Below are 13,324 nucleotides of genomic sequence, written 5' to 3'. Positions count from 1 at the left end.
AGGTCGGAAATGCTATATATGTCTCAGGATGAAGCAGCGTGGTTTAAGAATGATATGGTACCTTAATAAATTTTACGTGTAAATTCTAATTATTATAGCTTCACTATATCGCATTAAAGTTTCACTCGATTGGTTTTGTTTACCATGTAACAGCTGCCTAATCTTTCAGATAAATCAGCCTAGCATAGACATAAATGAATTCATACAGTTGCATGCCTGCCTTCTACAGCAACAAATGTAAAAGAATACAATGAAATTCTAATAATTCTCTGAATCATTCGAATCCCAAAGCATATAAGGAATCGAGTTATTGTAAACTGTAATGAAATAAATAGTCAAAGCAGTAATTCAAACATTTCAAACTAATATATATATATGGTTTTTATTCTATGTTTAACTTTTGTCGATGAATATAAGCTGAAAACAGAATGTTAACATAGATAATTATTGTCCATGTTTGAAATTTATAAACGTATTGTTTACGTAGCAATTTTTGTTATGCTGGACTTGTTTAGACGATGTGTCTCGGTTGGAAATATTCACATTTCATTACTATGGAGGCCAAGTGAAAATGTGTGTAGCAAAGGATTTATTAACAGTATAATTCGTTCCTTTTTTGTCAGTTCGTGGGAATCAATTTGATTAGAGTTTACCGTTGTATTATTGAAATCAGCTATGATTCAAGAGGAACTGTGCATTAAAAATGTTCATTGAAATTACTAGAGTGTTCATTGACTTTGGATTATAATAATAATACTGAGGACTTTGTATACCGCCTAATCTTTAGAAGCTCTAAGCGTTTTACAACATTAGACAGCACCTATAAGATAAAAAAGATATAATGATATGATTACAAAACAGACACCATGAAATTAGAAAACATTAAAAAAACATGTTGAGAATATTTAAGGTAGGAAACATTATTAGGTCTTTAAGTTTGTTCTTGCAGTCAAAATAAGTGAGTTTTAAGATCACTCTTGAATGTGATGACTGTGTCTTTGTGTCTAAGTTCAGTGGCAATTCATTCCACGTTGCTGGGCCCTGGTATGCAAAAGAACGCTGTCCATATGACTTTGTTTTCATAGTGGGAATAATGAGTATACGATTGTCAGAAGAGGAGCGTAAGTATCTTGCTGGTGTGTACACATGGGTGACATCGGATAGGTATGTTGGACTAGAGTCCCACAGTGAAACGTAGCACAGAGAACAAATTTTGTGTTTGATTCTGGATCGAATGGATAGCCAGTGTAGGGTACAGAGCAGCGGGGAGGTGTGTTCTGATTGTGGTACTCTAAGTATGATCCAAGCAGCTGTGTTTTGAACTTTGTGAAGTTTCTGGAGCAGATATTGAGATGAACCAGACAGAATTGAGTTACAATAGTCCATTCTTGAAAGTACTAATGAACACACAAGTGTTTTAGTGGATCAACTGAAAGATACTTGCGAATTGAGCTGATGCGTCTCAGCTCAAGATATGCAGCCTTGCATATGTTCATGACATGTTGGTGCAATATGAGAGTACTGTCCAGAGTAACACCTAGGTTTCGTACTGATTGTGTGAATTTAATGTTGGTGTGCTGATATTTATTGTTTGAGGTAAAGGATGTGAATGAGAAAGTCTTTGTGTTGTAATCAGAATGGCCTCAGTTTTACCATCATTCATCTGCAGCTTGTTACATGTCATCCATGATTTCACATCAAAAATGCACCTCTCTACACCTTGGATGGTAGGATCAACTTGAGTTGGGTGGCTAGATTTGTATATTTGGGTGTCATCAGCGTACAATTGATGAGACAATGCATGATGATCTATGACACTTGAGAGCGACTGAGTGTACAGAATGAAGAGAACAGGTCCAAGAACAGACCCCTGTGGAACACCACAAAATAGATCAACTGGGCTGGAGTGTATTCCATTTGCAGATACAATTTGTGTCCTGTCGACCAAGTAGGACTTGAATCACAGTAAGGCTGTATCATGAATGCCAAATACATGCTGGAGATGGTAAAGTAATATTTCATGATCTATTGTGTCAAATGCTGCAGACAAATCAAGGAGGGTGAGGACTGTAATATTTCCGCTATCCAAAGCAGAGAGAATGTCATTAACTACTTTCAGAAGAGTAGTTTCAGTACTGTGGCAAGGGCGATATGCAGATTGTACATTGCTAAATATATATGATATACAATATATATGATATACAAGCTGGGACAGAACAACCTTTTCTAAGATTTTTGATATGAATGGGAGATTAGAAACTGGGCGTTAGTTCTTTAAATCGTTATGATCAAGTGTTGGTTTCTTCAGCAGAGGCTTTACAATGGTAGTTTTGAAAAATGATGGGAATTACCCGGATGAGAGGGTATTAATAACATCAGTTAGTGAAGGCAATACTGGATTTAAGCACTCAAGCAGCAGTGATGTTGGAATTGGATCAAATTCACATGACTTTGGTGCACTCTTCATCACGATTGTACGTACGAAATCCATAGAGACAGGTTCAAATGCTGCTAATGGTTGCCGCTTAAATGCTGTATCCCAACTGTATGGTGACGACGAGTCAATTGAAATTGTGGTGTCAAGCTTATCTCTAATGGTTTGTACTTTGTCACGGAAGAAATCTGCAAACATGTCCGGAAGGTCGACTGGAGAGAAGGTAGGTGGAAGTGGTGTAGATTTGTTCCTTGGCATTAGCTTGTTAGTAATCTCGAAGAGCCCTTTGCAGCTGGAACTTTCCATGATCTTGGTAGTGTAGTTGGCTGGTTTCGCTTCATGGACTATATTTGTGATATTCTTCTTAGAGGCTTCATAGATTTGCTTATGAATAGTGAGTCTGGTGGAAAGCCAAAGCCTCTCAGCTTTACGGCGGTCTCTTTTAGCAGCGCGAAGCTGGTCCCTAACACTGCAATACCATGGAGAACACTTCTGAATTGATACCCTGCACTTGGTAGCTGGTGCATGTTTGTCAAGCAATGAACGCAGGCAGTTATCGAGTTGTTCTGCGGGAGGAGGTAAGCAAGTTGTTAAGTTAGCTTGGATGTCGTGGATTAGTTTTGTTTCTCTTAGTAGCAGATAAAGGTGGAGGGTTAGGGACTGATACGTCAAGATGGCATATAATGCAGAGGTGATCTGATGCATGGTCATGGGATACCAGGGAGGACCGTATAATGTTATCATCAGGTCTATGAAGAATCCAGTCTAAAATGTGACCGTGTTTATGGGTGGGTTGGTTAACTGACTGTTTCAGGTTGAAAACATTAATGGAATCTATGAGTTTTGATGTATTTGGGTTTCCGGGACAGTCAAAGTGAAAGTTGAAATCTCCAAGAATAACCAGGTTGCCACCTATCGAATTTCCATAGTCCAGGATATTCGGAAACTGCTCAAAAAAAGAGAGAGTCAGCCAGCTTGTTTTTTTCTACTAGGAGTTGGGCGATATAGGCAGGAAAAAAATGGACTGACCTTTGCTCCAGTGTGAGTGTGGTTTGGACTAGTTCAAACGATGTGTGGTCGAAATTGAATGTTGTGGTGTGGTTAAGACGTTTTATCATGGTGTTCTTTGTGATGACAGCAATTCCACCTCCGCGAGAATTACGGGGGAACGACTTGATGGAGTAACCAGTGAGTGTTAGATCCGCACACTTGAGCTCATCGTCTGATGTTTTTAGCCATGTTTCTGTCAGGAAAAATAGGTCAATATTCTGGTCGTTGATAAAATTAACTATTTCTGTACGCTTTTCGGTGGTCCTACTCACTGGGCATTGAATAATGCAATACGCAGAGGTATCTCCTGGATAGTTGACACAAAGGTTGACGAATTAATAGGGATTTGAATTATGTTACCTGAATTAACGGTCGATTTTTTTTTAAATTGTTGAGCCGAAATAAGGGAGATAACTGGAATTCTTCTTCCTGTTCTACACCTGCCAGCTTTGAAACAACGTTTCTTTTTTCGCTTCTGTTTACATTTAGGTAATGATGAATGTAGTCCCAGTTCGTTTAGTCTAGAGCACAATGTAGTGTGGAGAGCCAAAGAGTGATCATTTAAAGCAATTAATGAGGGTCCATCGTAGCATAAATGGGTTGACTAGCGAGTATCACGTGATGGTGGTTTGTTCAAAACAGTGGAGCAAGACAGCTGAGAAAAAGTCTAATTGCTCTCACTTCTAAAACAAGGAGATGAAGAAACACATACGAATTTAACAGCCAATACATGATGAACACAATAACGTAGATGAAAACAGGCAACAAGCACAAATATCATGAAAACGGCAATAAAAAACGGAACAGCTGCTTCAAGCCGGTTAAGCGATAGCGGACATTTTGTTACAGGATTAATACATTACTTTTGATTTTTGTGAACTCGTTGAAAGACATTCTGGATTGCATTATTGGGTTAGATCTGGTCATTCAAGACTTTTGGAATTCATTCGGAACAGTCTATATTTTTTTAACTTTTCATAAGATATTCATAACAGTTTGTTTTCTATTTCACAATATTGTGAGTGTCATTTAAATATATTTTGATTCTGTATTAAATGGAAATATTTTGCTTTTCTAGTTTTCTTATATTGTTGGTTTCACTTCTTTCTGTTCCATATTGTACGAGCTAGAGTAGTGTCAGTTATAGATTTTCTAAAAACGTGAAATAAATGAAACATTCATGCACATACTTTTTGATACCACGTTTGCATTTGCGCTATTGCTTAACAATGATTTGTTGCCATACCATTTTAAAAAATGTCATAACCCATTTAAATATCGTATATGTTTGTTATTTCCTGATAGGAAAGGACAAAATATAACCAGATGATACATTTTACATTTAGAAGTCAAAGTTTCGGGGTTTCCTTTTAACTTCTACATACAGTGTATATTCTATTAGGTAAATGTAAACAAACATGCAAGATAATCTTGACAATTATGCATTTTATACAAAAGAAACAAGGATTAAATATATTTTTAGACAAATGTTATGCGTCGGTGACTTTTACATTTAATGCGAGCAATATTTTTGTGGGTAATAATTTTTTTGGAAGTCTAGGATTTCATTACTACAAGTTTAAAGACACAGAGAAAGTGATATTGATATAAACAAAACTGAGCTTGTATCCAAATCCACGAAATTAAATGAATTCAAAAATATAATTTTTTAAATGGTAAACATTTGTATACACTACTAAATAAATTTGCAATAAGTAGGAATATCAGTGCAATTTGACCTAGAACTATAAAACTACCTTGCTTTTCATTTAATGCGAGAAATGGGTCTCTTAATTTATTTAAATACTATAACTGGTGCCAGTACTAGGTCAAAAAGGTTCAAAAGGGTTTAAACGATATATAGTAGCTACTTGTTTATTATGATATAAAATTAGTTATACGTCATCTTTAGTTAATGTAATATAAAAACATACCTATACATTATGTAATGTTAACATGATCTGTCCTGTATCCAGATCAACAACTGCATGTAAATCCACTCAAAGTATTGATGCAAATTTGCACATAGATATTCAGTGTTGGGTCTTCACATTCATTTATATTCTAAATAAATACATTTCATCATAGTTCAAAAAATATCTTTACTGTGTTTTTTTTTCTTTCTCAAGACAACCAACAGCATTTATTAGTTATGAATAGCGCATGCAATTTAAAAATTTGCTCTACTGCAGGAAGATAAAAATTAAGAGGTTGATACAGTAATATCTAGCTAACTAAATTGTGTGAAAGAGACAGACATATGTACATTGATACTATGTCTGCATTATGGAAATGTCATTTTCCGCAAATTACAATTAATATATATATATATATATATATATATATATATATATATATATATATATATATATATATATATATATATATAATTTTTTATGCATCGTTGGCTTTTGTCCATTATGATATGTTTGTATATTGAATTTGTGTTGTGGGATTGACCTTTGTACATAACTGAGGGTAGGAGTTTGGGTCTACCTTGCTAATATATTTACAGAAACAACATATTCCATATCTAATTTTTGTCTAAAGATTGCAGATTACATATTTAGATAATTCGTCTAGGCTTGGGTTTTAGATAAGGATTAGTTCTGACCTTTCCAATTTCACAAATGATTTTTGTTTACTGTTTGAATGCATTTTCCATCAAGAAGACCCTCATCCTGGTCCAATAATAGTATTTTACGTGTTTATATAACGGACTGGTACAGAAAAATGCTTTATTCCTATCTTAACATCCGAATCTGAACCAGTCTTTAAGTTGTGTTCAGTTTTTATTTGAGAAGACATATGTATTTAAATTAATTAATGGAATTACAAAATGCTGAATACTACATTCGGACTTAATCAGAATTTGTGATTGTTGTGAATTATGGTATATATATTTTGGATAAAGCATTGTGATAAATCAAAACTGTTAGCACACCAACACTGATCCATGCTATTAGTACTTCATCACATTCAAGATTGGATTTAATTCGAAATACCACTAGAAATAATTCGGCTTTCTAATTTTGTGAACTTTTAGGATTATTTAATATTTAAAATTATTTGGTATACATATTGACTGAATTGAAAAATAATTACAGCAAGTGGATAAGTCACAATTCTGGTCAAATATAGCTAACCATTTCACATTAATCTCTTCCTATGTTTCCATCTTCATCCACAAGTTCATATTCCTTAATGTAGCATAGGATTGCTAATAACTTAACATAACTCTAAGATATGAGATTTGTTTCCAATACTGTTTGTATAAAACACCTTTACAACTTTCCTCGTAAACAGGAAATGTTAGTACACGGATTTTATCGGTTTCAATTAATTAATAATCAGTTTCAGGTTGGCATGTTTTACAAGCTAAACTCTTCGCTAAATGTCTGTAAGAAAGGGGATTCTCTATATGTATGGTTGAATTAGATAAAATAAAAAATATTACACAAAACTGAATAATCCACGTGAACCCAATGTAAAATAACTTTGTACTTTGAATAGTTATCATGTCTATTAAAACTATATTGATTTTATAACATGACAGATTGATATTGAAATATTTAAAATGTGCTTACATGCATATTACCAGTGCCTTGATATTACACATGGTTGAAAAACTGCTTAAAAATCTCAGAACAAAAACAAATATGCAAATTTAACTTTAAAAAATAAAGTCTTAAATGACCTTAATAGCTATCTAAAGTTCGTAAATAAATATTATTCTTAAAAATTTGTTTATTGTCTTCTATTTTTTTTTCTGTCTGACTCACCTGTACATGTATTATTTGTAGATTTGTAACCTGTAACACAATTGCAGACATAAGATCCGATGTTATTCATACACTCTTTTAGTGTATTATTACTTATGTTCGGATTCTCGAAGCATTAATTGATATCCTGGTCACAACTAATTCTTCCTCGTTCACAAATACATCCTTTTATTGGATCACACCTTTTGGCTCCCATTCCACATTCACATACACGGGAACAATTCTCGCGATAGTAAGGAAAGATGCATGCTATAATGATAAATATGACAATTTTGAAATATTATGAACCCCACTTTGAACTGCCAGCTTTGGTGACACAGAACGGTTTCTATTGGTATTGGCCATTAAGCGCAATTGTAATTGATCAAAACTGTCTAACGATGTTAAAATTAAAACGAACCGTGTCTGTCCCTCTACCCATTTTATGAATCTGAGCAAATTACAACAAAAGTATAATTACCATTGTGTTTGTTGGTGGAGGGGGCGGATATATTTGTGTACGTTCTCATTCAAAACCTAAAAATCTTAAATTATTTTATATATGACCGAAATTACACTTGATCACACTTTATTTTCTTAAACTTACCACAACATACACTATTCTGTTTATACAGGTATTTAACAAGCAATGAGTTATTAAATATTCCAATCCTACCTATTCAACCGCTGATTTGAAATAATATGTTTCTATATGCTAACAAGTACAGTCTTGCCTTAGTGAAAACAAACGATTCTATACTGCAGATTTTATTCCGGATATGAGAATATGTTGTATTCGTGAGCTTCACACGATGATGCCATGAGTCAATTGTCTAAATATGTTGTATTAGTGAGCTTCACACGATGATGCCATGAGTCAATTGTCTAAATATGTTGTATTAGTGAGCTTCACACGATGATGCCATGAGTCAATTGTCTAAATATGTTGTATTAGTGAGCTTCACACGATGATGCCATGAGTCAATTGTCTAAATATGTTGATTTTGTGAGCTTCACACGATGATGCCATGAGTCAATTGTCTAAATATGTTGATTTTGCTTGGAAAGTAGCTAAAAGTAACTCAAAACTCGATCAAAGTAGATGCTCATGTCAAACTGCAACGGAATTCAAACGTTAATTGCAGTAGGTGAAAAGGTAGATTTGCACAAGTCAGGAAAAGTCTTTTATGGATTATGCTATAAATACAAAGGTCGAAATCTGCTCTCCAGCTGACTCAAGTTATCGCGTCCTATTGGTTTTTCTATCTACTCAGATACCCACTTGTTCTAGGCGTAGAGACTTTGCGAAATACTTTGGTAATATTTTGTACATTTAAGAGGAAACCAATTCATTATATAGATAGCATGCATTGTAACGTCAATCATACTTTTCTTCGCTAATAGCTAGAAGAGAAAGATACAGTGTCAATATGCAGCAATTAATAGATATATGACAATCATTAGAATTTAATAAACTTGTTTTTTAATTAATTGTAAACGAAATCTATCTTACTGCTTACTGAGCAAAGATCTAAAAGAATCTGGATGGAAGAATAAATACCTGGCATCACCTTTTGATAGTTGAATTAACTGTTTTGTTACCTGGGCAATGATTTTTAGGACCTCAGGTTCCATAAACAATAGAAGATTACGTTTCGTCTATACATGTGTTATCGATTATAGAACTTTAATTTGCATTTTCACAATTTAGTGAATGTGTTTGGCACTGACGCATCTAGATACACAGCAATGCAGCAATTCAGTTTTGCGTCCGAAAATATCCCATGGAAACGTACCTTCACAAGACTCATCTGCTGTCAGTCGATATCCATACTGACAAACACATAAGTCGTTTTCTTTAAATATATATAAAATGATAATCCTGGCTTTTTCATGGTTGCTGGTCAGATCAAGTAGAATACAGAGTTATACCAATCTTAATTACTTATATTTTATATCTATCTCTGTATATAATATGATGATAAGCGGACTTTGTTGTATTTAAAATACCTTTATCAGAAGAAATCACTCAAGCAGATTTCATTAGTATCAACATCAGTGTTGCTCGCATGCAAAGCGCTCTACATTTGCTTTCATTAAGTTTAAAAATAGTTTGTCTTATTAATTAAACAAATCGTTGAACAAATAATATAGTAAAAGTCGTTTATATCTATCCTGATTATATTAGTGGTTAATTGGGCTGGAGGATACACATTGTTCAGTTTGTCATTTTTATAAAATTGAATTTAGGTTCCTATAATCATAGTCATACCATCGAGTCAGATGAATGTGATGAAAGACATTCAATTTTAGACTGTGAGATTTCATCATTTAATCATATAAAAGTAATAAATAAAAGGTAGTCCGATAAAAGAGACTAACATGTATCATACTTAAGTAAGTCAAGGCATAAGCAAATACCTTCACAGTACTTGTTGTCGGCATGCAATCTAAAATATTTACTGCATTCACAATAGTAACTCCCGTCTGTATTAACACAGGTTTGGTAGCAACCATGTGAGCTTGCATTACATTCATTTAGATCTACAATAGAAATAATATGAATGCAATATATAAAATCCAACATAGAAATTATAATTTCAGTAATACAGTGACATCCAATAGATGTCATAAAGTACACCAACTATAGCATATAATGCCTTCATCCTATAAATGTACGATAAACGGACGTATATATTACATATATTAATGCTAATTTATTAACTGTGAACATCATTGATGCTTCCGAAGGGTATACATGATATAGTCCTAAATCTAAACTGTTGCTTTAGACATAATGTATATACATGGTAAATCACTTAGTGCAGATAACATAAATGCTTATTTACATGCTTTTGTAGTAAAATGTTTGGGATACACTCAGCATTTGTTTGTCTCTACATATCCTTGTAAGTACACTAATATCGTAGCCAATGGCAAGTTTTGAAATTTACCGAAAAACATTATCTTCTGTTATGAAGGTTCCAAAGCGTGATAATGGTGTTTATGTGAAAAATATGTACCGAAATATATACGTTGAAATCTTATTAAGCGGTTCTACAAAGACATCTTTTCTTTGACAATGGATGTGCTGTCATACCTTATTACAATTTTTCCATGCTACTTATTAGATATTTCTGCAGCTAATAGAATGAATGCAACAAAACGTAGGTCTGGCCAGGGAAGCAGAAATTATCTAGTATTTTATAATACGTACCTATACACTTTGCATAATAATCAAAAGCATAACCAGCAGGACAGGAAGAACAACTGTAGGCCTGATTTAGTGTCTCGTGGACAGAAATAGGATTCGTAATACATGTCCTTTGTGGAGAACATGGCATAGAGGCACATCCCTTAAAATCTACCTAACAATCATTATCTACAAAGAAGAGATCGTCTAAATGTACGTGCAATTATAGCTAAACCATATATTTTATATTTGAATAACAAATGTTTCAATATGAATACTCTGTCTATCAAACAAAGGATATATTTTTCAGGCATGCATACGTTTCATCTGTTTGCTTTCCATATTTATCTCAGATATATCGGATTCTGCTAACTCATTAAGATAATCATACTATGTGGAAAAAATTTCAGGTGCAAAGCCAGAGTTTTCTTGAGCAGCAGTGTATAAGTTTGGAAGCAAACTGAATGGAAAGCAGGACATTTGGTTCTAATCAAACAAATGTATTCTTAAGGATTTTAATTATATTATTACTAAAAAAAGTAGCAACATTTTAATGTTTAGGTAGCAAGCTAGATACTGACAAAATATTTTTACGTTAGAATTAAAAACATTTTTCTGTATATAACATTAAATATTGTAGAGATATCTATATTTGCACCCAAAAACAAAACACAAAGAAATATCTACTAATGTCTATAAAGTTATCTATTAACAAGCTGGATAATAAAGAAAGGCACACTGAGAATAATAAAATTTCCCAACGTTTCAGTCTAAAGGATGATTTTTCTTCGGCCTACCAACACCTTCATTTCTAATGCAAACACCTTCTTAATTTTGTTTTTCAAGCGGCAATTACATCCAGTAACGAAAAGCTAGAAACGGGTAATAACTCAAGACAATGATGTAGACAATTAGGTCACAACTACCAGTTTAGCGCTATTGTGCTGATAGCTTCCATGACAACTCAATTGACTTCTTCATCGTTATACATTGATATCCATTTCTCGAAATGTTACTTTTTTCATCGGTATTTTATGACGCAGGTCACTACTTGCATGTGTATGTTTCTTGGTATATTTGTGTGGCTAAATATATTCCCTAATATACCGTAACGAAGACTTTGCCCAAGGTTCGACAAGTATATTGTTATAATACCGACACCGCTTTTCCTATTTTTGTGTTATTATGAGCAAATTTGCTATTGGTTAGCATTCCCATTATAACTTCTACAAACCAGTACTTCCATATCCATTTGAAATTATAGTTAATGGCATTAGTTATAAAGTCAATCACGATATTGCAAACCAAACGATCGTCTCTTTTACTAATATTTCCCAACACGTAAAAGGTCTAATTTTAGAGAGCCTAACACATACAAATGTATTGCCCACATGCGTGAACGGGTACACAGTAATTTCTTTTTCAATATCACCCTAATTATTTAACTGATACCATTAGTATTATCACTAACATAGATACTAACAAATCAGCGGGTCTAGACAGAATTCACCCACCAAATTCTGAAAAATGTCGCTTATGTAAATTTCTGGTTCATTAAAAGAATTAATTGCAGTAACACTTTTTATAAATTTCCAGACTCGTTGAAATTACATAAAAGGATTCGCAATTCATAAGGCAAATTTAAGGAATTATCCATTTAACTATTGAGCCATATATCTTCCATCTGTACTTTAAAAAAATTATTAACTAAACACTGCAGCATCCAAATTTGTACATAAATCACAATCAGTTTCTAACAATAATATTCATGTCAAACTGCCTTGACGAAACCTATAGACCAGTGTCTAGTAGCTATTGAATCCTGCTAACTTATGGGCGCAATCTTTATTAATTTTAAGAAAAACTTTCGATTGGGTTGACCATTTGGTACTTAATAAAACAAGAAAACCTATCAGCCTTCCAGTTTACTTCAGAGTCAGATTCTTGGTTCATATCATATCTCGCAAACAGATTACAGGTCGTTTGTACGGATAAATATAGTTCTAATTCGACTCATTTTCTAAGTGGTGTTCCTCAAGGCTCTATATTACGGCCTAATCTTTTGCTACTGTTTGTCAGTGACTTGCTTTGTATTCAGTGCACCCTAACACTTATATATTCGCTGATAGTAATACGCTGCATAAATCTGGTAAATCTCCGAAAAGAAATTTCAAATCCACCTCAGAAATTTATCGGTATTGTGTAAACAAAATAGAATGCATCTCTATACTAAAATGAAATGTATGACAATCGCAACAAGACAGCGTCTATCAATTCACATGGATTTACTTCTCACCCAGTAAAATACTTTCGTATACATTGATCATCACCTCACCTGGAATTCGCATATTGATGGCCTATGTGCAATGGTGTCTCAATTTCTACTTCCCCAGACGCTTGAACATAATTTTTAATAGAAATACATTATCACTGATATATTAAGACTGTACAATATGGAGAAATACGTTAAATTATAATTAATTCGGAACTGATAAACATTAGAAAATAGAATCGCGAAACAGTCTGAACAAATTCTTTTGCTTCCTGTTTAGACTCTTGCTGGCATTATTGTCATGTATAGAGTGTCTACCAATAAAGAAATCTTATTCTTTATTTTAAAAGTATAATGACATAAAAGTCTCTAAAGAATCTTTATTCAAATACTATCTCTAATGTAATTAACTAAGATCATCAAAAACTGAGGGTACTCTCAGATCTAATCACTATTTCAAAAGTTCTTTTACTTCATCCGCACCTACATTGTGCAAATCTCTACCGCTGTCGATTCGAAATCGGAAATATTTAGCTTTTCAACCTCACTAAAGGAATTCTTTCTTGATAGTTCTGTAAGAATTCTGACTTAATAAACTATGCACAGTATATATG

Source organism: Sinohyriopsis cumingii, chromosome 7, assembly GCF_028554795.1.
Source record: "Sinohyriopsis cumingii isolate HCF-2022 chromosome 7, ASM2855479v2, whole genome shotgun sequence".
NCBI classification, from domain to species: domain Eukaryota; kingdom Metazoa; phylum Mollusca; class Bivalvia; order Unionida; family Unionidae; genus Sinohyriopsis; species Sinohyriopsis cumingii.
The sequence above is the reverse complement of the archived record's forward strand: the minus strand, read 5'-3'. Positions refer to the sequence as shown.